Raw genomic sequence first — 23,287 nt, forward strand, 5'->3', positions numbered from 1 at the left:
AGAATGGAATATTTTCTTCTCATATTATCTCTTCTTCTCACTAATAGTTACTTCAAGCATCAACTAACTCAGTACACAAACAACTGATTTGGAAAAGACAAAAACACGTTTACAATCTATTATCTCCTTTGTTAAGTTTTTCATACTATATATCAATTAATGCTTGCTAAGACATTCTTAGTTTCAGTTTTCTCATCTGTAAAAGGATGATAATAATGTCATTTATTTCTCAGGGGTTTTTTGAGGATCAAATAAGAATATGTGGGGGAAGCTAGGTGAGACAGTGGATAAAGCACCGGCCATGGATTCAGGAGGATCTGAGTTCAAATCTGGCCTTAGACACATGACACTTACTAGCTGTGTGACCCTGGGCAAGTCACATAACTCTCATTGCCCCCATCAAAACCAAAAAAGAATATGTGTGTATTGTTTTGTTGTTATATAGGTTGAGGAGGACATAAATTATTTTTGACCAAGTAAATGTCATAAACTTACTATAGAAATTCTCACAAAATGTACCTTGAATAAGACACTAGATTTTCTAGGAGTTAAGCACATTATTCTTTAATTTTAAAAATTTACCTTTGATCATCCAGTTCCCTTCTCTATAAGCCCCAGAATAATTCGACAAACCACTCTCCATCACCAAAGAATAAGTATAGATGAAGGTGATGATTTTTACCTAACTTCTCCTTCAATAATTTCTCATAACCCAGCCAGTTTGTTATCAATAGGAATGTGGGTTTAAAATTGAAAGGGACCTGAGAGACCATCTAGTCCATCCGTCTTCCTTTCTTTTATAGAAGAGGAAACTGAGGCAAAGAGAGTTTACATGATTTGACCATTGTCACAGAGATTCTCTCATAGGTGAGATTAAGATACTCCATAAATTCTCAAACTTTATATATATATATATATATATGCACACACACACACACACACACACACACACACACACATATATATATATATATATATATATATATATATATATATATATATATATATATAATCCCCTTCATTTTCTCCTAAAATATATTCTTGTTAAGGGTTTTCAAGTCCTACAAGTCACCCAGGCACAAAAACTTAGTCTTCCTCCTTTTTCATCCCCCTTTAAAATAAATGAGATTTCAAAATCTGTCAGTGCTATGTTCTCAACATATCTTGCATTCCTCCCTTTTTCTCCACTCATACAGTGGGAAGAATTTCATTTCAGACCATTATTAATCAGCTATAATATACCAGCAGCCTCCTAATAGGTCTTCATCCATCTAGATTTTCCCCTTTCTAATCATTCCTCCCATTGATATAAGTAAAGAACAATTCTTGCCATGTTCATCTACTTACTAAAGCTTTAAGAATTTCTAAAATACAAAGAAATTTTCATGGCATTTAAAGCAATATAAGAATTAATTAGAGCCTTAGGCATAGGAGTATTTCCTCAAGAAGCACATTGCTGGAGGCAGCTACATGGTGGAGTGAATAAAGCACAGGCCCTGGATTCGAGAGGACCTTAGTTCAAATGCAGCCTCAGACACTTGACACTTACTAGATGTGTGACCCTGGGCAAGTCACTTAACCCTCATTGCCCTACCAAAAAAAAATAAAGAAAGAAAAAGAAAAGAAAAAGAAGCACATTGCTGCCTTCACCAAATTCTAACGAACAAATATAGAGAAATTTCTTTACAGCATTTGCAGAATGTGGGATGTGAATCCTGAGCCACTGTTAATACCTTTTGCCAAATCATGTAGAGAACAAGGGATAGTATATGCTAAAAATGTCAAATGATTTAATGACTTTTCAAAATAATGTACATTAGGAAAATGTATACTTTTTTAGTTTATTCTTTATAAAGTTGAGTTTCCAGAGCAAGGTTACATCTCCCCTTGATGGATTATAAGTTTCTTTCTAATGTCCTCAGCCCAAGTGCTCATTTTGTTGTCTTCTTAGCAATATCAACTACACACTCATCTTTCTAATATTATCTAATTAATATTACTTATTATTTCCTTGATCATATATACCTTTGATTAGTAACACATATGATTTAACCAATGGACATCAATTAGTTTTAACAAGGTTTGTTATATCCCTGAATCTTCCTAATCACAGCCATCCTTTGCCCTACAACACCTCAGTCCTTTAGCAGAGGGGGCCTAAACTTAAAGTAGAATAAGATAAAACATTTATCCAACCAAGTTTATTTCCACACGTAGTATTGCTGGTGGAAGAAGTCATTCCCTTGATTGCAAAATCCAGAATCTTGGCATAGATACTTTGCCAAATCATGCACGTCACTTTGGACATTTTTCCTCCTGACCTTTTAAAAATCATCATCATAGTCTATTCCAGGGCTTCTTAAACTCCTATCCATTCATGACTCCTTTTTGACTAAGAAATTATATCACCCAGTATATAAAATAGGTATACATAACCTTTTACTGTTTCTAAATTTTTCACAGTTCCTCATTCAGCTACAAACACTTCATGGGGTGGCAAAACATGGTTTAAGAAGTTTTGATCTGGTTCATATTGTCTCCAATCTTCTTCAGCTAAGACTGGAAAGAATAGATGAGGGAGAGAGAAGGAGAGAGAAAGAGAGAGCAGAGGCAGCCATGTATTCATACTTTCATGTTAACTTGTTTTGAGAGAGAAGGCCTTTGAGGGTATACCTATTTGGAGACTTAAGAAAGTTATTGCCACACTCACATGCAACCAGAAAGGAAAAAGAATAAGATCAAGTCATTGAGGTCATGTGTACATACGCTAATGTTAGCAGTCAAATGAAAATTTTGTTTGTTTTTTTCTCATCACAAAAGGGAAATAATTTATACAAAACACACACATGAGTTTCAAAATCCACATAAGGAACTGAATTTAGCTAGCCATATTGTGTATGTTCATAAAAGCTGTTATCTTACTGACCACTTTCCTATTTTATTAAGAAATTCAAGAACAATTCTAAGAAAATATAATGGAGAACATTTATGTAAAAGCCCATTGGGGAAAAATCAAAACTAATATAGTATTTAAAATGTACTACAGACCATCTGGTCAAAATGAGAGGAGAGATGAGGAGTTCATGAAACAGATCACAAGCCTTTCATATAAGCGTCGTAGAGACAGACATTGATAGTCTGTCTCTGTCTATATCCCCTCTTTTCCTCTTTTGGTTCTCAATCATCCTTGGTTCCTGGTTCTCATTCAACCTCTGAATAAAGGGAATAAATAATTCCTTAACTTCCTTTAGTGATAATTTAATCCTTAACAAAGTAGTGGAACAAATACATTATAGACCTCTAATTTTCACCAAGAAAAGAAACTGGTTTCATGAGTGAAGATGATAGGAATCTCATGTGGAAGTGATTACTCCCTCTGAGAGAGGAAATCCAGGTATATTCTGATATAAATATTACATATATGGAGGAGAGATTTCAAGGGGTTCTTAGAAAAAAAACGTAAGTAGCGCAACATGCCAGCTTTTGATGTTTGGAAGATTTCAAGGAAGAGTTTCATGTATAGAAACAATTCTGGTAAGAACAAAAATGTAAATTGTCTAAGGAAATGGTTGTCACAATTCTCAATTGACATAATCTATTACTAATATTACAAGGTTCTGGCTTTATATTTATGATTTAAGGACTTTAGGATTTTCCCACAATGAACTCCTCATCCCACCCCTCCTCCCCATTTTGCATGTTGCGGTTTTATTTTGAACAGATTTTTTTTCCCTTTCCCCATCCTCCCCAATTGCATTTATTTGCTTTCAACTATATTAGTGTAGATACTTAAATAATAAAAGGCCTTTTATATCTAACTGCATTTTTACTCATTATCTTCTATTCCTGACAATTTAATATCATCTGTAAAGGTGAAAACGTTGCTTTCAATACAATGATTCACACCATCAATATACATAATAAAATGTCAGAGACTCAATACTTATCCCAAATGTACCTCATTAGTAACTTTCTAGCAATTCTAGTAGGGTTTCATTTATACTGAGTCTAATCGGCTGCTTTTTATTTAAGTTTCAATTCAATAAGAAAACTTTCCTCTTATTTCAGGTCTCATTACCTGACCACTACTGATGTAAAACCTTTTTTAAGGGAATGAATGAAGTGTCATGAAAAATATTAGACTGACCTCACTTTAGGTAGAAATTCACCATGATCTGATCAGATGTCACATAACCTTAATTTTCAAACCTCAAAGACTGTGTGAAAATTCAGGGGCAAGACAAAATGATGATAGGATGATAGCATTTAGAGCTACCATGGATTTTGGTAATATACTAAAATAAATAATCACGGGATCATGGCATATAAAGTTGGAGGAGACCTTCAAAATATACCAATATATATTCATACTGGTGTGTTGTGAAGTTCCCTTTTACCATCAAAGCCTATGTTATTGAGAGAAAATAATGTTTTATAATAATCATTGCTCACATTTATTTAGCATTTTAAGGTTTATTTTTAACACCTACTCGGTAAGATAGGTACTATAACTGAACATTTTATGGAAGAGTAAATAGCCCTAGTGGTTAATGATAATAAGATCTAATATTTGTATAATGTTTACTATGTGCCAAGCCCTATGGTAAGCACATTACAAATAGTATCTCATTTTATCCTCATAACAACCATTGAGGTAGGTATTATTATATCCATTTTACAGTTGAGGAAATTGAATCAAATAGAGGATAAGTGACTTGACCAGGGTAAGAGAACTAGTAAATGTCTGAGGCTCGATTTGAACTCAGTTCTTTCTGACTCTAGACACACAACAATCTCTCCCTTTTGCAACCTAGTTACAAATAGAAATTATGAAACTTGTCCAGTGTCACATACCTTAAGAATGTTAGCAATAGGATTTGAACCCAAGTATTGCTGACTCGAAATCCACACATGAATTCCCTCTGCAACATGATTGGCAAATAGTTGTCTAATCTTGGCATAAATCACTAGTGGGGTGAACTCCTTACAAAAGCCATCTTATTTTTAGATATAATTATTAGGAAGATTATTCTCACTTTAAACTCAATCTCCCACTCTACTACTTTTAGTCAGTGGAATCTTGTTCTATCCTTTGGGGTCAACAAAATAAAGATGATTAATGTCTTTTTTACCATGTTAGCCTTTCAAATACAGGAAGAAAGTTATCCTGTCCCTATTAAGTCTTTTATTGTTCAATGTAAATACCCCAAATTCTTTTAATCACCAACCTGTGACTTTATGCAAAGGCATTTTAACAATATGTTAATCCTCTTATTACCAATATCCTTAAAATGTGATACCCAGAACTAAACAAAATACTCCAAATTTGATCTGAACAGGTCAGAGTCTGTTGCCACTAGGGGCAGCTGGGTGGCACAGTGGATGAAGCACCAGCCCTGGATTCAAGAGGACCTGAGTTCAAATAAGGCCTCAGACACTTGATGCTTATTAACTGTGTGACCTTGGGCACGTCACTTAACCCTCATTGCCCTGCAAACAAACAAACAACAAAAAGAAGACACTAGACATGTATTAATATAGGCTAAGATATTTGGCCACCATGCAGTAATAGTGACTCATATAAACCATGTCTTTTATGAAAATCCACAGATTTTATTTTTATACAAACTGCTGCTAACTTGTAATTGTGAAAGTCAAACTTTAGAATTAAGAAACAATATTTTATATTTGTTCATATCAAAGTTTTTTTTTTCCTTATAAGAGTTTTCACAATGATCTAATCTATCTGGATCCTAAGGATATAGCATCATCTAATATATCATCTATACATCCTTTTTGTTATCTGGAATTTGATAAACAAGACACCTGTTCTTTTTCTCGCATTCACTGACAACAATGCCTAACATGCCTAATAACTCTTCTATATGAAATTCTTCAAAGCCTTGAAATCAGTTACTTGCCTTTGTGCTTCCTTCTCTAGTGCACCCAAATACACACAACATATTTCTATTTCTATTAAGACCTCAGTTTTTTAGCTGGTTACTTGCATGTGGTTCATCACAGCTTGAAAGTAGTAGATTTGATGTTTTGGGTTTTTTTACTTTTAAGTTGCAAATACTAAAACATATCAGTGATAATATTAATTCAGGAATTACCTCCAATATTAAAGATTATAACAAATGGCTTCCAATTTGGTCTGATTTTTGCAAGTTGGTTAGTCCATAAGTATTTATTAAACACCTACTATATACCAGGCAATGGGCTATAATACAAAAATGAAAAAAGACAATCAGTGCCCTTAAGTAGCTTACAAAGCAGGAGACAAGAAGTAAACAAATATGTATACACAAGCTATATGCAAGATAAATAGGAATGAACTGAGAGTGAAGGCACTAAAAAGGTGGATTTGGAAAACCTTCCTGTAAAAGATAAACTTTTTTTAATAAAGTATTTTTTTAAATTTTTTCCAGTTACATGTAAAGATAGTTCTCAACTTTTGTTTATACAAGCTTTCCGATTTCAGATTTTTCTCCCTCCCTCCCCCCTTCCGTAGATAGCAGGTAATCTGATATAGGTTATATATATATATATATATATATATATATATATATATATATATATATATATATATATATATATATATTAACATTAAACATATTTCTGCATTAGTCATATCATAAGAGAAAAATCAGAGCAATGAGGAAAAACCTCAAAATATAAAAACAGCAACACCAAAAACAAAAGAAATAGTATGGTTCGATCAGCATCTATATATAAACTTTTAATTAAGACAAAAAGGGAGTAAGGGAAGTTAGTAGGTAGAGATGAGTATGGAGAATATTCCAGAATTGGATAGGCAGAAAAACAAACAAATAGCCTAGAGCTTAAAGATGGAGGGAACAAGGCAAGGAAGGACTTTGCATGACAAAGGACTTTGTATTTGATCCTGGGGGCCATAGAAATTCACTGGAGTTTATTGCGTATTATGGAACAGGGGTGACTTTAGGAAAATCATTTTGCTGTCTGAATGGAGTATGGATTTCAATAGAGAGAGGTGGGGGAGGCAGATCCACTAATAAGCTTTTGTAATAGTCCAGGCCATGAGGTAATGAAACCCTGAGCCAGAATGTTGGTAGTGTCAAATGAGAGAAGGGATTATATTGGAGAGGTGCTACAAAGGTGAAATTGATAGGCAACAGATTGGATATGAGTAGCAGGGAGGGTTTAGAGAGATAGTAAGGAGATGAACATGTTTTTAGATTGTGAATCTGAAGGACTAGGAGGAGGATTTTGCCCTTTACAATAATACAGAAGGTAGTAAGGGGAGTGGATTGAGGAGGAAAGATAATGAGTTCTTTTATGGATATGTTGAGTATAAGATGTCTACTAGACATTTTATTTTTAATATCTTATATGCAGCTAGAGTTGGGGTATCCAAGATCTGCAAACTGGTTAGGGCAAGAATGGAAATTTTGAGATTGTCAGCATAGAGCTGGTAATTACATCCAAGGGAGCTGATGTGATAATCAAGTGAAGAAGACTATAGAGAGTAACGGAGAGTGCCCAAACTAGAACGTTGAGGGACCCTTGTTCATATTTTCCAAAAAGTTCTCTATAAGCCAATAGTGAGCTCATACAAAGTATAACAATCTGCTTTCTTAGAATATATAATATATATATATATATATATACACACACACATATTTGTGAGTATATTTACATATTTGTATGCGTGTAGACACTTTTGTGTCATCTGAATTATTAATATTTTCTCCACCATTTTCTTAAGTTTAGATAATTAGAAAATCAGTAAATCAAGTTCTTATTTTTAGTAATCTCTTATTTCAGAAGCATAGATGCCCACAATGAAAATTGAACAATTGTCTCTCCCAAGATGCTTTGAGCTGGCTCCAGCAAACAATCCTATGTGTTGAAGGCCTTCCAGAACTTTTAGTGACACTCTGACTGACCACCTGCCATGTATTCTTTTAACACATGACCAGTCCATCTTTTCTTATTATACATTTCATTGTTGACAACTTTTATATCTATTCTTCTTTGGAGTTTCTATTTCTTTAGAGGCTACAGCCTAAAAACACTTATCATGAAACTCTATATTGCCCACTATGTGATCATTATGTTTACTATTTCAGTCATTGGTGTTCTATATCTTACTCCCATATAGCAGCACCAGTAAATTGTTAGTATTGTAAAGATGGGTCTATCTTTTCATGGAAAGCTTGGGGTCAATAAAAGAGCATTGTAATTTTCTGTAAATTATATAGACTGTGCTCCTTCATTTCCAGTCTGAGACCAACACAGTGCCTAACATATTATTAGTTCTCAATAAATGCTATCTGATGGCATCTCCTTCATATTTTTAAAACCATGTGGAAAATGTAATAACTTTAGACTGCAATGACCTGTGCTGCATAATCATATTGTCTTTAGTGATGATTACTTCCCTTTCTGAAGACTTACCAACTGTCCAGTTAACAATATATTATATAATTTTCCTAGGAAAATGAAGTCAAGCTTACTGGCCTGTAGTCTGAAGAATATACTATCTTCTCTGTTTTCAAAATTTAGACATGTTCTGATCTCTAGCCCTATAATAATTTCCTGTTATCTGTGATTTTTCTAAGATCTCCAAGAATGTGTCAACAATCAGAAAAACAGCTTCTTTCAGTTTTCTGGTATGCATAACATACAAGCATGGTGGTTCGAATATATCAGAGCCATTAAGGGTCTTGTTATGCTCTAACTTATTTTTGGTTTCTTTCAGTTCTGAATTAATGATTTTTGCTCTTTTAATTGTGCCACATAGCTGATTCCACTATATTCTTTGGTATAATTTATAAATTAGTCGGCCTTTCCGCCAACTCTAAAACATTATTATCTTTATTTGGTTTCAGTCTTATCATAATGACCACTTAGCACAATGTCTGGCAGATAGAGTAGGCACTTAATAAATATTTGTTGATTCGATTGATAATTCACATTGTGATGATAGGATCAATGATGTATACCTGAAATAAACCTTAGATGGCATCCAGTTCAAGTCCGTTATTTTATGAGCCAAAAGAGGTTAAATCACTTTCCAAAGTTCATATATCTCAAAGAGCTGAGATTTGAACTGAAGTCCGATGATACCAAAATCCATGACTTTTCCACTGCATCATACTGACTTATGTGTTAACCAATTCTTGAAAAGGCTTTCTGGTATCTTTGCCACCAAACCTACTTCTGGTCCCTATCTCTGTCTTAGGATGAGTAACCAAGGACCTAAAATGTCTTTGCATATCATATTTCTGTTTTACTGTGGGTAACTTCAGATTTTTTTTTCTCTCACATGAAATAATTCTACTGAATGAAAGTGAAAAGAGCATGTCCAACTGTGGATAATGTAGCCTAGATTAAATAAAACCCAGCACATTTTTTTCTCTTTTTTTCTATTTCAGTCCAAAATATGGCCCATGTCTTTAATGTATAGAGGCCATTCCACCTTTTCTTTGCTCATTTATTGGAGGCTACTTGCAACTGTTCCCTCACTGATGCCAGGACATAGCTATTCCAAATCATGTTCAGTTACATTTTATTATATCTTTAAATCATTTCTTTGGATTGAAGTCTCCAGCTTTAGCATACCTTAAAACAGCTGCTTGGGAATTCAGCTGTCATATGCTTGGCCAGGCCATTTAAGTGTTGCTTTCAATTGGGAAATGAGGCAAATTTAATGTGCTCCTTCTTAAATGGTACAATGGAATTGAAGTCAGTAACCTCATCTATACTTTGGGGAGGCTATTTGAGAGTTATTTATAAACATGTTAAGTCATGTTATATTATTGCAAATGGGATAGATATAGAAATCAATGCTGTTTCTTTGCCCTAATTAAAAAGCCACATTAGCATCATGTTTCTACCTAGATGGGATTTAACATAATAATCCATCTAATAATGGTTTTTACTCATTCAGGTCAGGGTATTGATGTAGACCATCCAACTGGGGCTTAAATAAGCTCAATCTAAAATCTAATTATCATGACATGACTCAACTTTTTAATAGTTAAGGATCACACTTGGCATATTTTGACATGTACCCTAGCCTATACAAGATGTTTTAGTGTTAAGAAAAATGATAAGTAGAATCTCATGCTCTGAGAATGCAAAAGAGAACTAAACTCAAGGAAGAGAGATAATGAAGAATGAATTTCTGGTGGCCAATGTGTATTGGATTGTGATAAGAAAAAGAGGAGTTGTGAAAATTGACCACTGTGGATGCAAAGAGAACTCATCAATAAGATCAAATGTGTTTAAAGGATAGAAGTACCATAATGGTGTATATATGGGGATAGGAATTTAAGTCATAGAAGTAAACCTTAAAATAAATACTAGAGAAAAAGAGGAATTCTTAAGCCTCAGGGAAGAGGACGATAAATGAAGTTTGAAGACCCTGGTTTGGAGTGAAATAAAATTTGATAATAGGTATTGGGGCAAAAGGGCGATTTACTGAGGAGATTGATTTTCTTGAAAAACACTGAAGAAAATTGCAATATTCTCATGCCTCCTGACAATCTGAGAGAATGTGAAATGTGATGCTACATAATGCTCTGGCTTAGTACTCTGGAAAATTATTTACATTTGCATAAATATGAGTGGCTTTTACATGTTTAAGAAGGATTTAGAAACCCAAATCTAGAGGATATTAAATAGAATATTTATCTATTTTTAATCAATACAAATCACCAGCGTAAACCACAACCTATATCCCATTGTCAAACCACTTTTGGTAATCCCTGAGGAATCAAATAGAAGTACCAAAAAGTAGTTGAACATACTTATTTATGGGGGTGGGAGTTAGGGAAATATATAGTTAAAGCACATAATCTATAAGTTTGGGATAAATTCCTATTTAGATTTCTGTGATGGAGTATAAGGATGGATTTTGTGTAAGCAACTAGAAAGTTACCACTATGTGTCAACACACAGACATGTACTAGGCATAATAGTGTAGTGGAGACTGTTGTTTGGAATAAGGATGAATTGACTGTTAATGCTTCCTTATGTACTCATGTGGAGTGTGACCTTGACCAATCACTGAACTCTTTTATAAATTTCCTCATCTAGAAAATGGAGAAAATAATAGCACCCTTCTTACAGAATTTTTGTGAGCATTGAATTAAGATTATATATAAATATACATGCACACACATACGTGTGTAAACTCCTTTGTATAATGTAAAGCACTATATACCTGTTAGCTTTTATTATTAATATAACTGTTATTAGTTATTATTTTTATTGCAAGTTATGTCAAGATAGTCTCTTTTCCTTTTTTACTTTTAAAAGTAGAATTGTTAGAGAAACAATGCACTAATGGATAGAGATATAGTCTTAAAGCCAAGAAGATTTGGGTTCAAGTCCAACATCTGGAATTTAATGACTATATGATCCTATGAAAGATTATACTTTTCAAGGATGGTTCCACCATTTATTGATAGAAAGATTTTCTTCATTCCAGAATTCCCACCAACTTTTTAATTGCAAGTCTAGTACCTATCCCAAATGTACTGGGCTTATAGATCAAAAGAATGGATTGGGTTTGGTATATATATTTTTTTAATTTAGAATTTTATTTTCCCCAAATTACATATAAAAACAATTTAACATAATTTTTAAAACTTTGTATTCTAAATTATCTCTACCCCCTGTAAAGAAGGCAAGAAATTGAATATAATTTATGTATGTATAGTCATGCAAAACATTTCATATTAGGTTGTAAAAGGAAATAGAAAAAAAACTCAGGAAAAATGAACTGAAAAGTATGTTTCAATCAGTATTCAGACAGAATCATTTCTTTCTCTGGAGATGTATTAGATTTTTCATTGTAAGACCTTCAAAGTTGGTCTTGGATCATGTATTGCTGAGAATAGCCAAACCATTCAGAGCTGAACATCTTACAATAGTGTTGTTACTTTGCACAAAGTACATTTCACTTTGAATCAGCTTATGCAAGTCTTTCCACGTTTTTCTGGGAGCATGCTGCTCATCATTTCTTTTGTTTGATGGTTGGTTTTGTTTTGTTTTTTAATTTAGAATTTTATTTTCCCAAATTACATGTAAAAACAAATTTTGACATAATTTTTTTAAACTTTCTGTTCCAAATTCTTTTTATCCCTCCCCCACCAAGAGCTCAAGCTATTCATTATAAGTTATACATGAATAGTCATGCAAAACATTTCCACATTAGCCAGGTTGTGAAAGAAAAGAGACAAAATCGAAACTTCAGATAAAGGAACTAACAAAAATATTATTCTTCAGGGCAGCTCGGTGGCGCAGTGGATAGAGCACCGGCCCTGGAGTCGGGAGGACCTGAGTTCAAATCTGGCCTCAAACACAACACTTACCAGCTGTGTGACCCTGGGCAAGTCACTTAACCCCAATTGCCTCACTAAAAAAATATATATTATTCTTCAATCTGTATTCAGATACCATTAGTTCTTTCTCTGTAGATGGATTGTATTTTTCATTAATGCTTCAGAGTTGTCTTAGATCACCACATTGCTGAAAAATTACCAAGTCATTCAAAGCACATCATCTTACAATATTGCTGTTATTTTGTATACAGTATATTTCACTCTGCATCAGCTCAGGTAGGTCTTTCCAGGCTTTTCAGAGTGCATCCTGCTCATCATTTTTATAGTAAACTAAATTTATATAGTGCATTAAAGTGAGATTTCACTGAAATAAACCAATGATTTTGATTGTTGCAACAACAGTAATATATAACATTTATATAGTGCCTTATACTTGACAAAAGAATTTTCTTCACAATATCCCAGCAAAGTAATTACCATATGTTTTATCATCATTATCATCATCAGTCAATAATCATCAATCAACCCCCATCAATTAATCCTTATCTTCATCCAATCATTTTCAATCCATCAAGCAATCATTCAATCTTTTAATCAATCAATCATAATCATATATTACTCTTGCCTCTGCTTCAAAATTTTTTTCACAGTTAATATTGGTAACTGTGTTTCCCTTCATCCTATTTTTCTGCATGATATTTACTCTATTTTCTATTTCTTTCATCTCCTCAAAAGTGTTTTGCTTCTGACTGCCCACTCTCCCAATCTGCCCTCTCTTCTTTCACGCCTACCCCCTTTTTCCCTTCCCTTCCTACATTCCTTCAGGGTTAGATAGGTTACCCTAAACAATTGAGTGTATGTTATTCCCTCTTATATTCAGTTTTGCTGGGTAGGTAATTCTTGATTGTGATTGTAATTCTTTTTCCCTATGGAATATCATATTCCAAGTCCCCTTTATTGTTTAAGGTAGAAGATACTAGATCTTGTGTTATACTGACTGTCACTCTACCATACTTGAATTGTTTTTTCTGGCTTCTTGCAATATTTTCTCCTTGACATGAGAACTCTGGAATTTGGCTATAATAGTTCTGGGAGTTTTCATTTTTGTATCTCTTTCAGAAGGTGTTTGGTGGATTCTTTGATTTCTATTCAACCTTTTGATTCTAGAATATCAGGGAAATTTTTCCTGACAGTTTTTTGGAAGATGATAGCTAAGCTTTTTTTTTTAATCATAGCTTTCAAGCGGTCTAATAATTTTCAAATTATCTCTCTTGGATCTATAATCCATGTCAGCCATTTTTCTAAGGAGATATTTCACATTACCCTCTATTTTTTATTGTTTTGGTTTTGCTTTTATTTGTCTTGAATTCTCATAAAGTCACTAGCATCCATTTGCTCAATACTAAATCTTAAGCAATTATTTTCTTCAGAAAGCTTTTCTATTTGTATTTTCAAGTGGTTGACTTTTTTTCATGACTTTCCTGCATCACTCTCATTTCTTTTTCCATTTTTTCCTACCAATCTTACTTTATCTTCAAAGTCATTTTAGAGCACTTCTATGGCCTTAGATCAATTAATATTTTTTCTTGGAAGCCTTGAATGTAGAAGCTTTGACTTTTTAATCTTCTTCTAAGGGTATATTTTGACCTTCCTTGTCACCAAAGAAACTTTCTAGTGTCTGCATTTTTTTTTGTCTACTCATTTTTCCAGCCTATTTCTTGATTTTTAACTCCTTCTTAAAGTGGGGCACTTCTCCTGGGTCATACTGTCTCAAGCTTCAGGGGTCCCAGATGGTAGGATTTAAGAAGAGGCACATTCCACACTTTCTTGACAGAGCCAAAATGGTGGGGGACAGGCACTGATTCCTAGGAGCTCTGCCCCAAATCCCTACAAATACCTTAAAATAATGCCGTAAGACAAAAGGACATGGTGAGATCATTCTCCAGCCAAAGACAACTTACAACATTGGCAGGAAAGGCCTGTTATACCAGGGTGAGAGTGGAGTGCTGATGTGGGCCACACCCTACAGCCCCAGCCCCAGCCCAGAGAATCAGGACTCCACAACCTTGGAATTAGCTAAGGCAACAGCTACTTCTAGAACTTAGATCACAGACCAGTGAGGGGGTTGAAAGGTTGGCCAGGGGGGTGATTGAAGGGGTCTCTGCTGGTGCTAAGGCAGAACTCAGTTGTGTTGCCCATGCTCAGAACCAGGAAGCAGTCTTGAGTGGCAGTCCAGGTGGGGGAGGAGCATAGGTATGGCAGAGCTTGCAATCTAATTTTGTTACAGGGTTAAAGACCAAGCAGGCCTGTGATTACTTACAGACTAGGGCACAAGTCAGGGGAGTGTAGAACATGCCTCTCCTTAAATCATCATTTCTTATTGCACAATAGTATTCCATCAAAATCACAAACCACAATTTCTCTAGCCCTTCCTCATTTGATGGACATCTCAATTTAAAAGTATTTACCACAAGAAAAGAGTTGTTATAAATATTATTGTACATATAGGTCCTTTAATTGTAGTTTTTCATCTGTTTTTGGATGAGTATGCATGGTTTTATAGTCCTTTGGCCATAATTCTACATTGTTCTACAGAATATTTGAATCAGTTTACAACTCTTCCAACAATGCATTAATGTCTCATTTCCCGCATATTACCTACAACATTTGTCATTTTCCTCTGATGTCCTAATATCCAACCCAATAGGTATATTGTAGTACTCCAGAATTGCTTTGACTTGCATCTTTCTAGCCAATAGTGAATTAGAGCATTTTTTCAAATGGTTATAGATAGCTTTGATTATTTCATCTGAAAACTGTTTATACCTTTTGATCATTTATCAATTGGAGAATGGCTCCTATTTTAATATATTTGACCAAGTTCTTGACATATTTGAGAAATGAGGCCTTTATCACATAAACTTGCTTCAAATGTTTTCACAATTACTATTACTAACTGTATTTCCCACTTCCTATTCCTTCCTCAGGACATTTACTCTATTCTCTATCTCCTATCACCCTATACCTCCTCAAAAGAATTTTGCTTCTGACTGCCCTCTCTCCAAATATTCCTTACCTTCTATCACCTCTCCCCCTTATACCTGTCCATTCCTACTTTCCTGAAGGGTAAGATAGATTACACTCATTTGAGTGTTTATGTTATCCCCTCTTTGAGTCAATTCTGATGATGAATGTTCACTCATTCCCCAGAATCTCCCCCATCCTCCTCTACACTGTATAAGATTTTCATTACTTTTTATGTGAGATACTTTACCTCATTCCACCTCTTCCTTTCCCTTTTTCCTAGTGCATTCCTCTCTCACCCATTAATTTTATTTTTTAAAGATATCTTCCCTTGATAGTCATCTCACCCCTGTGACCTCTGTCTAAATATACTATATCGACCTGCTTTAATAATGAGAACGTTCTTATGAGTTAAAAGTATCATTTTCCCATGTAGGAATATAAACAGTTTAACCTTTTTTATGATTTCTTTTTTTGTTTACCTTTTTTGCTTCTCTTGAGTCTTATACTTGAAAGTCAAATTTTTGAATCAGCTCAAGTCTTTTCATCATGAATGCCTGAAAGTTCTCTCTTTCACTGAATGTCCCTTTTCCCCCTAAAGGATTAAACTAAGTTTTGCTGGGTAGGTGGTTCTTGGTTACAATCCCAATTATTTTGCCCTCTGGAATATTATAAGCCCTCCAATCCTTTAATATGAAAGCTGCTGAATCTTGTGTTATCCCAACTTTGTCTCCACCATACTTGAATTATTTCTTTCTGACTGCTTACAATATTTTTCTTCTAGAACTGGGAGCTCTAGAATTGGGCTATGATATTCCTGGAGTTTTCTTTTTGGAATCTCTTTAAGGAGGTGATCAGTGGATACTTTCACTTTCTATTTTAGCTTCTGCTTCTAGAATATCAGGGCAATTTTCTCTGAAAATTTCTTGGAAGATGATGTCCAAACTCTTTTTTTGATCATGCTTTCAGGTAGTCCAATAATTTTCAAATTATATTTCCTGCATATATTTTCCAGGTCAGTTGATTTTCCAATGAGATATTTCACATTGCTTTTTTCTCCCTTTCTTTTGGCTTTGTTTTATTATTTCTTGATTTCTCATAAAGTCTTTAGCTTCCATTTGCTCAGTCCTAATTTTTAAGGAGTTATTTTCTTCAGAGAGCTCTTGTGCTTCCTTTTACATTTGGTCAATTCAGCTTTTCAAGTTATTCTTTTCCTCTTTGGCTTTTTGTACCTCTTTTACCATTTGGCCTGGTCTGTTTTTTAAGGTGTTGTTTTCTTCAGTTGTGTGTGTGTGTGTGTCCCTTACCAAGCTGTTGACTCTTTTTCATGATTTTCTTGCTTCACTTCATTTCTCTTTCCACTTTTTCCTCTACCTCTATTACTTTATTTTCACAGTCCTTTTTAAGTTCTTCTAAGGCCTAAGACCAATTCACATTTTCCTTGGAAGCTTGGATATATGGACTTTGACTTTGTTATTTTCTCTTGAGGGTATATTTTGATCTTTTCCACCATTGAAACTTTCAATGATAAGATTTTTTTTCTCATTTTTCCAGCCTATTTTCAGGGATACTTCTAGGAATTTGTAAATTTTTAGTTCTTCCAAGGTGACATGATTTAAGAAGATATATGTTTACTACTCCCCTGGCCTGTGCTCTGCTCCTCCCTGGCCTGGGACTGCCACCCAAGACATTCCCCTGATTCAAGTATGGGCAAAACAATAGAGTACTGCTTCAGTGCTGCCAAAGAGATCCCTGTAATCTCTTTCTGGCCAACTCTTTGATCCCTTTACTCTCTGTCGGCTATTAAGCAGTGGCTGATGATGCTGATTCGGTGGCTCTTAAGATCTGCTCCTCCTGGTTTTCTGTGGCTGGGCCTGTGCTGGGGCTGGGTCTGCATTAGACTGTGCTTCACTCTCACTCTGGTGTGACTGATTTTTCTGCCAATCTTCTAAGTTGTTTTTGGCTGGAATATTATTTTACCCTGTCCTTTTGTGGGTTCTGCTGATGCAGGAATCATCTTAAAGCATTATCTGAATGTATTTGGAGGGGTCTTGGGGACAGCTTAGTCAAGTCACTGCCTTTCTTCCATCATCTTGCAGGTTTGATATTTCTTAATTTTGCTAGGGCAATTAGAAATTTTCTCACAGTATATGGTTAGAAAAGTAGACAATCTCAATTAGATGATAGTATAATTAGGTAGATTTGAAAGCAGTTGACTGAGCTGACCCATAGAGTATGATCAATTTCATCCTAGAGGAAAATCAGGAGTGAAATATTATAGTGTCACATTGTCAATCCTGTATTGTTAAACTTTTGTAAGGATGATATGAAAGGAAGTCAGAATTTGGGGGTGACATAAAATCTTTGGAGAAATGATTTGAATGTCATAATTAATATACTAAAACACCTAGATAGTTGTAATAGTCGGTTGAATATAAGAGTACATTCATCCGTATAAAATACTAACATTTTCCCAAGTGTTCCAAAAGATAGTCATACAACTATAAAAATTGAGGAGTTAGGGTTGAGAAATGGTTCACAGAAAAAAATCAATCAGGAGTGTAATAGTACTGTACAATATATGAATGTAAACTTCAATAACTTCAGCAGGAAAAGTGTCAGGAGGAACAGAGGAGATCATTCAACTTTACTTTTCTTTGATTAGTCCCCATATGGAGTATTCTATATAATTCTGGGCTACAGATTTTAGGGGAAAAAAGGATAAGTAGGTTTTTCAAACTTATGTAGGTGACAATGATGGTGAAAGAATTAGGGACAATTCCATGAAAGAATGTTGAAAGAATTTTGTATGCCAAAACCAAAGAAGAGAAAACAACATAGGGGCTAAGGAAGTGGGATGTGAAGCATGAGAGATATTTTCAAGTTTTTGAAGGGCTGTTATATGTAAAAAGGACAGGACTCATTCACTTCTTTGAAGGTACAATCGTAGGACCAACAGGTGGAACTTATAAGGAGACATATTTTGCTTATATTTAAGGGAACATATCCTGAACTTTAGAACCTTTCAACAATGAAAACAAAAAGGTTTGTATCAGTAAACTGAGTTCCCAGTGACACAACGAAACTAAATATAAGCTATGTGACATCTAGTGAGTGCTCCCTAGATGGCCTCAGGTCCCTTTCAAATAGCAAATTCTTTTATTCTTTCTTCTCTATCTAATCTCAGAGAATATGAGGAGATTCGGGTTGGTTATCTCTGTGGAGTCCCTCATGATTACTTCTGCCTTGGAAGAGAGTACCAGCATGGGCTCATCATACCAAATATTGGTTTCCAATTCACTTCAGAAGCACCACATATTGGGCAGATAATTGCTACCTTGTATTAGCAGAATCAAATCACCCTACATCGAATTGATAAATTCCCTTAAGCAGTTGAATATTTTACTTTCAAAAGGTGAGCATTATTTCTTTCTCAGCAATAAATATGTTAGGTGGTAGATCTTTATTTCTTTACTGATTTCTAATCATGCATTTCTTAACCAGCTATTACTTAGAATTGTAAGTTTGAATGATGCTTATTTTATAGCTAAGGGAATTGAAGCATAATATAATACAACATGTAAGGGACATATCTAGCATGACTATATAGAGCCCCTGAGGCTCTAGTTAGTGGCTGTGCCTCTGAGTTACACAGCCTTGTCAGAAAAGAAGAGAACAGAATGAAAAAGCCCCAGCCTTGCAACCAAGTGCTAAGAAATTCTGTCAGACCTCTGCAGATTTGGACTTTGATTGTCCTCTAGTCATGCTGGGAATGTGGTGTAAATTGATGATGACAATGATGATGATAACAACTCATATTTATACAGTTCTTTGCATCCATTATCTCATTTGAGTTTCACAACTGCTTTGTGAAGTAGTTGTTCTTATTGCAACCATCTTTTAGATTTAAAAAAATTGAGGCTCAATGAAATTAAGTGAGGTTTCCAGGAACCTCAAGCTAATAAAAATTTCTGAAGAGGGAATCACACCAACAGTTTCTTAACTCCATAGCTAGATTTTCATTCACTCTGCTATCCTGTCTGCATAAGAATTCTGTACTTCCTTGAGAGTTGAAGTTTTCATGGCAAAATAATTCTAAATTTCTTGTGTTCATCTGTAATAGTTACCTCCACTTATTCTACTCTGACTACTATTTAGCCATCTACAATCTCACTTCAAATCTCATCACTCCACTATTCTGAGGGATCTGTAAAAAGGATCAAGGTCATAGAGAACTGAGCCAAGAACCAGCCATCGAAGGCAACCAGTAAAAGGAGAAAGAGAAATATTGTGTCTCCTGAGGAAATGCCCCCAGGTCCAAATTAGATATCTTAAATATGTACACAAAGCCTAGCATTTCCTGCCGTTGTCTCATAGGCAGACTTTTCAAGTGAGAAGCTCTCAGATCTCGGGTACATGCAGTAGCATCCTGACCCTTTAATCTTCTCAACACATTATGTTCCCAAGGAAAGGTCATGCATCTTCCATCTGGTCCAAAGAAACTACTTCCATCTTTACCAGCCAAGGCATCTTGCTTCTCCTACTGCTGGCCCAATCTCCCAACTGGGATGTAGAGAACCTTTATTATGAATACTAACTATGCTTTGACTTTGGGCCTCCCATCTCCTGCTACACCTGTCCTTTGAGGGTAGAAGAGTGGCAACCTCCACTCAATGATGAACATTCTTAAAACCATTCATATCTTTCAAATCCCACTGATTCTGAACTCCTGTAGAACATCCTCCAAAACCCAGTCCCCACCCCTTACTACCTGATTCCTCATTCCCATCTTCCCCTACCCTCCAACTTCAAAGTTTCTTCTTAATTCCATTCAGTCCTTCCATTGTGCCTTCTGGAATGTTTGTTTAATAGGCAACAATTTTCTCTTCATTTTTCATCTATTTCTCTTCCACTCTTCTCTCTACTAAGGTCTTACTGAACCCTGGTTTTCCCTTGTGAAACAGCATTTCTGGCCACATTTTGTAGACTGGCTGTACTCATTTTTTTCAGCTCATTAGTTGAGGTGGGAGAGTTGGAATATTCCTTACTCTGCATTGCCACTTCCAGGTTCACTCCCTTCCTGGATCACTATGTAACCTCTCTCCCTTTGAGATTCATGCTATTTATATCTACCAAACAATAAAAATCCTAATAGCTACTGTCATTCTTTTTTCAATGAGTCCTATACTTGGCTTACAATTTTTCTCTTCTCTCTAAATTCTGCCCTCATACTAGCTTATTTCAATGTGCATAATGGATTTTCCCTTGAATACCCTAACTTACAACTTTGTCCTATAATCCCAACTGAGCCTTAACTGCTACTAGGCAATCCTGCCATATCTCCCTTATCACCTCACTTGATTCTCCTATCCCTGCTAATTATCATCCTCTTTTTCTACTGCTCTTTGTATCTAAACTACTTGAAAAAGCCATATAAATAAAAGAGGTGACTCAACTTTCTCTGTTCTCACTTTCTTCTTAACCTACTATGTGGCTTCTGAATTTATCATTCTATAGTTCACAGAAATTGCTTATTCCAAAGTTCCTAATGACATCTTATCTTCCATATCCAATGGCTTTTACTTAATCTTAATTCTACTTGACCTCTCTGAAGCCTCTGGTACTGTTTATCTCTCCTCCTTGCTACTCTCTTTCTAGTGTTTTGAGGCATCACTTTCTCCTGGTTTTCCTCCCCTTGATCTGACTTTTTTCCCTGTCTCCTCTGATCTTCTCCAGATCACATTATCTAATGTTAGGTTTCCCTGAGGAGTCTGTTCTGGGATTTCTTGTTTGATATTATTTCACTTGGTGACCTCATCAGTTCCCATAGATTTAATTCCCATGTCTTCACTGATGCTTTTCAAATTTACCTTTATTGTCCTAATCTTTGTGCTGAAATCCAATCTTTCATCTCCAACTGCCTTTCAGACATCTCAAACTGGATGTCTTATGGATATCTTAAATTAATTTTCCATAACACAAATCATTATCTTTCCCCTAAATCCTCCTCTTCCTTTATCTTACATACTACTGTAGAGGATAATACTACCCTCCCAGTCCCTCAGGTTTATAACTTAGGACTCATCCTAGATTCCTCACCATTTCTCACTCCCCATCCAACCTATTGCCACAGCCTTTCAATTTCACCTTTGAAAAATCTCTTGAATACACACCCTTCTCTCCTCTGACAGTAGCACTATCCTTTTGCAAGACCTTATCACCTCATGCCTGGACTAGCCTACTGGTGGGTCTTCCTCACATCTCTTCCAAGTGTACTTCTTTCTTCATTCAACCACTGATGTGATTTTCCTAAAACTCAGCTTTGATCATGTCAGCCCCTGTTCAATAAATTATAGTAGCTTCTTATTGCCTCTAGGAGCAAATACAAAATGTTTTGTTTGGAATTCACTGCTCTTCATAACTTGAGTCACTTAATACCTTTCCAATATTCTAACATCTTTTTTCTATCCTCTTTTTATATTTATTTAATATTTTATTTTCTCTATTACATGTGAAAATAATTTTAACATTTGTTGTTGTTTTGTAAATTTTGAATTCAAAATTATTTTCTTCCTGCCCTGACTTTCCATTCATTGAGAAGACCTGCAATGTGATATAGGTTAAATATGTGCAGTTGTAGGAAACATATTTCCATCTTAGTTCAAATTATGAAAAACAGACCAAAAATGAGAAAAATAAAGAAATTAAAAATAAATAAATAAAAAGGACCTTAATTCAGATTCCATTAGTTCTTTCTCTAGAGATTCATAGTGTTTTTCACCATAATCCTTTGGAATTATCTTAGATCATTTTACTGCTGAGTATAGCTAAGCAATTCACCACTAATCATCATGCTATATTGCTGATACTGTGTACAATGTTTTCCTGTTTTTGCTCATTTCACTTTTCATCAGTTTATGTAAGTTTCTCCAAGTTTTTCTCAGAGGATACTGCATGCCATAACTTTCTTTCCTTCTTTCTTTCTTTCTTTCTTTCTTTCTTTCTTTCTTTCTTTCTTTCTTTCTTTCTTTCTTTCTAACTTTCTTTCTTTCTTTATTTCTAACTTTCTTTCTTCCATTCTTCCTTCCTTCCTTTCTTTTTTTTGGTGAGGCAATTAGGGTTAAGTGACTTGCCCAGGGTCACACAGCTAGCAATTGTTAAGTGTCTGAGGCTGGATCTGAACTCAGGTCCTTCTGAATCCAGGGTCAATGCTCTATCCACTGCACCACCTAGCTGCCCCCCTACTTACTTAATAATGAGGAGCAGGTAGACTTTTACCCACATATACCTAGGGAGATTGAGGCATGTGGATTGCACCACCTAGCTGCCTCCCTGAAATATGATTCTGATGGAATATTATTGTGTTTCTAGAAATGGCATGCAGGGGGAAGCTAGGTGGTGCAGTAGATAGAGCACTGGCCCTGGATTCAGGAGGACCTGAGTTCAAATCCAGACTCAGAAACTTGATACTCATGAGCTGTGTCACCCTGGTAGAGTCACTTAACCCCCATTGCCCTGCAAAAAATAAAAAATCATATTCCATAATTTACACCACCATTCCCCAAATGATGATGAATATCTCTTCAATTTCCACTTTTTTCCAGCACAAAAAGAGCTTCTATAAATATTTTTATACCTACAGGTCCTTTTCCTCTTGTTTTTTGTCCTTGGGATATAGATCTAGTAGTGGTATTGCTCAGTCAATAACCCTATGGTTTTATATGGTTTTATAACCCTATGATCATAGCTCCAAAAGAACTCTCCAGAATGTCTGAATCACTTCAGAACTCCACTAATCTTGCATTAGTTTCCCAATTTTCCTACTTCCCTTTCAAATTTTATAATTTTCCTTTTCTGTCATAGCCAAACTGATATATAAGGAATAGTGCTTCAGAGTTGTTTTAATTTGCATTTCTCTAATCAAT

Source organism: Dromiciops gliroides, chromosome 3 (genome assembly GCF_019393635.1).
Source record: "Dromiciops gliroides isolate mDroGli1 chromosome 3, mDroGli1.pri, whole genome shotgun sequence".
In the NCBI taxonomy this organism is placed as follows: domain Eukaryota; kingdom Metazoa; phylum Chordata; class Mammalia; order Microbiotheria; family Microbiotheriidae; genus Dromiciops; species Dromiciops gliroides.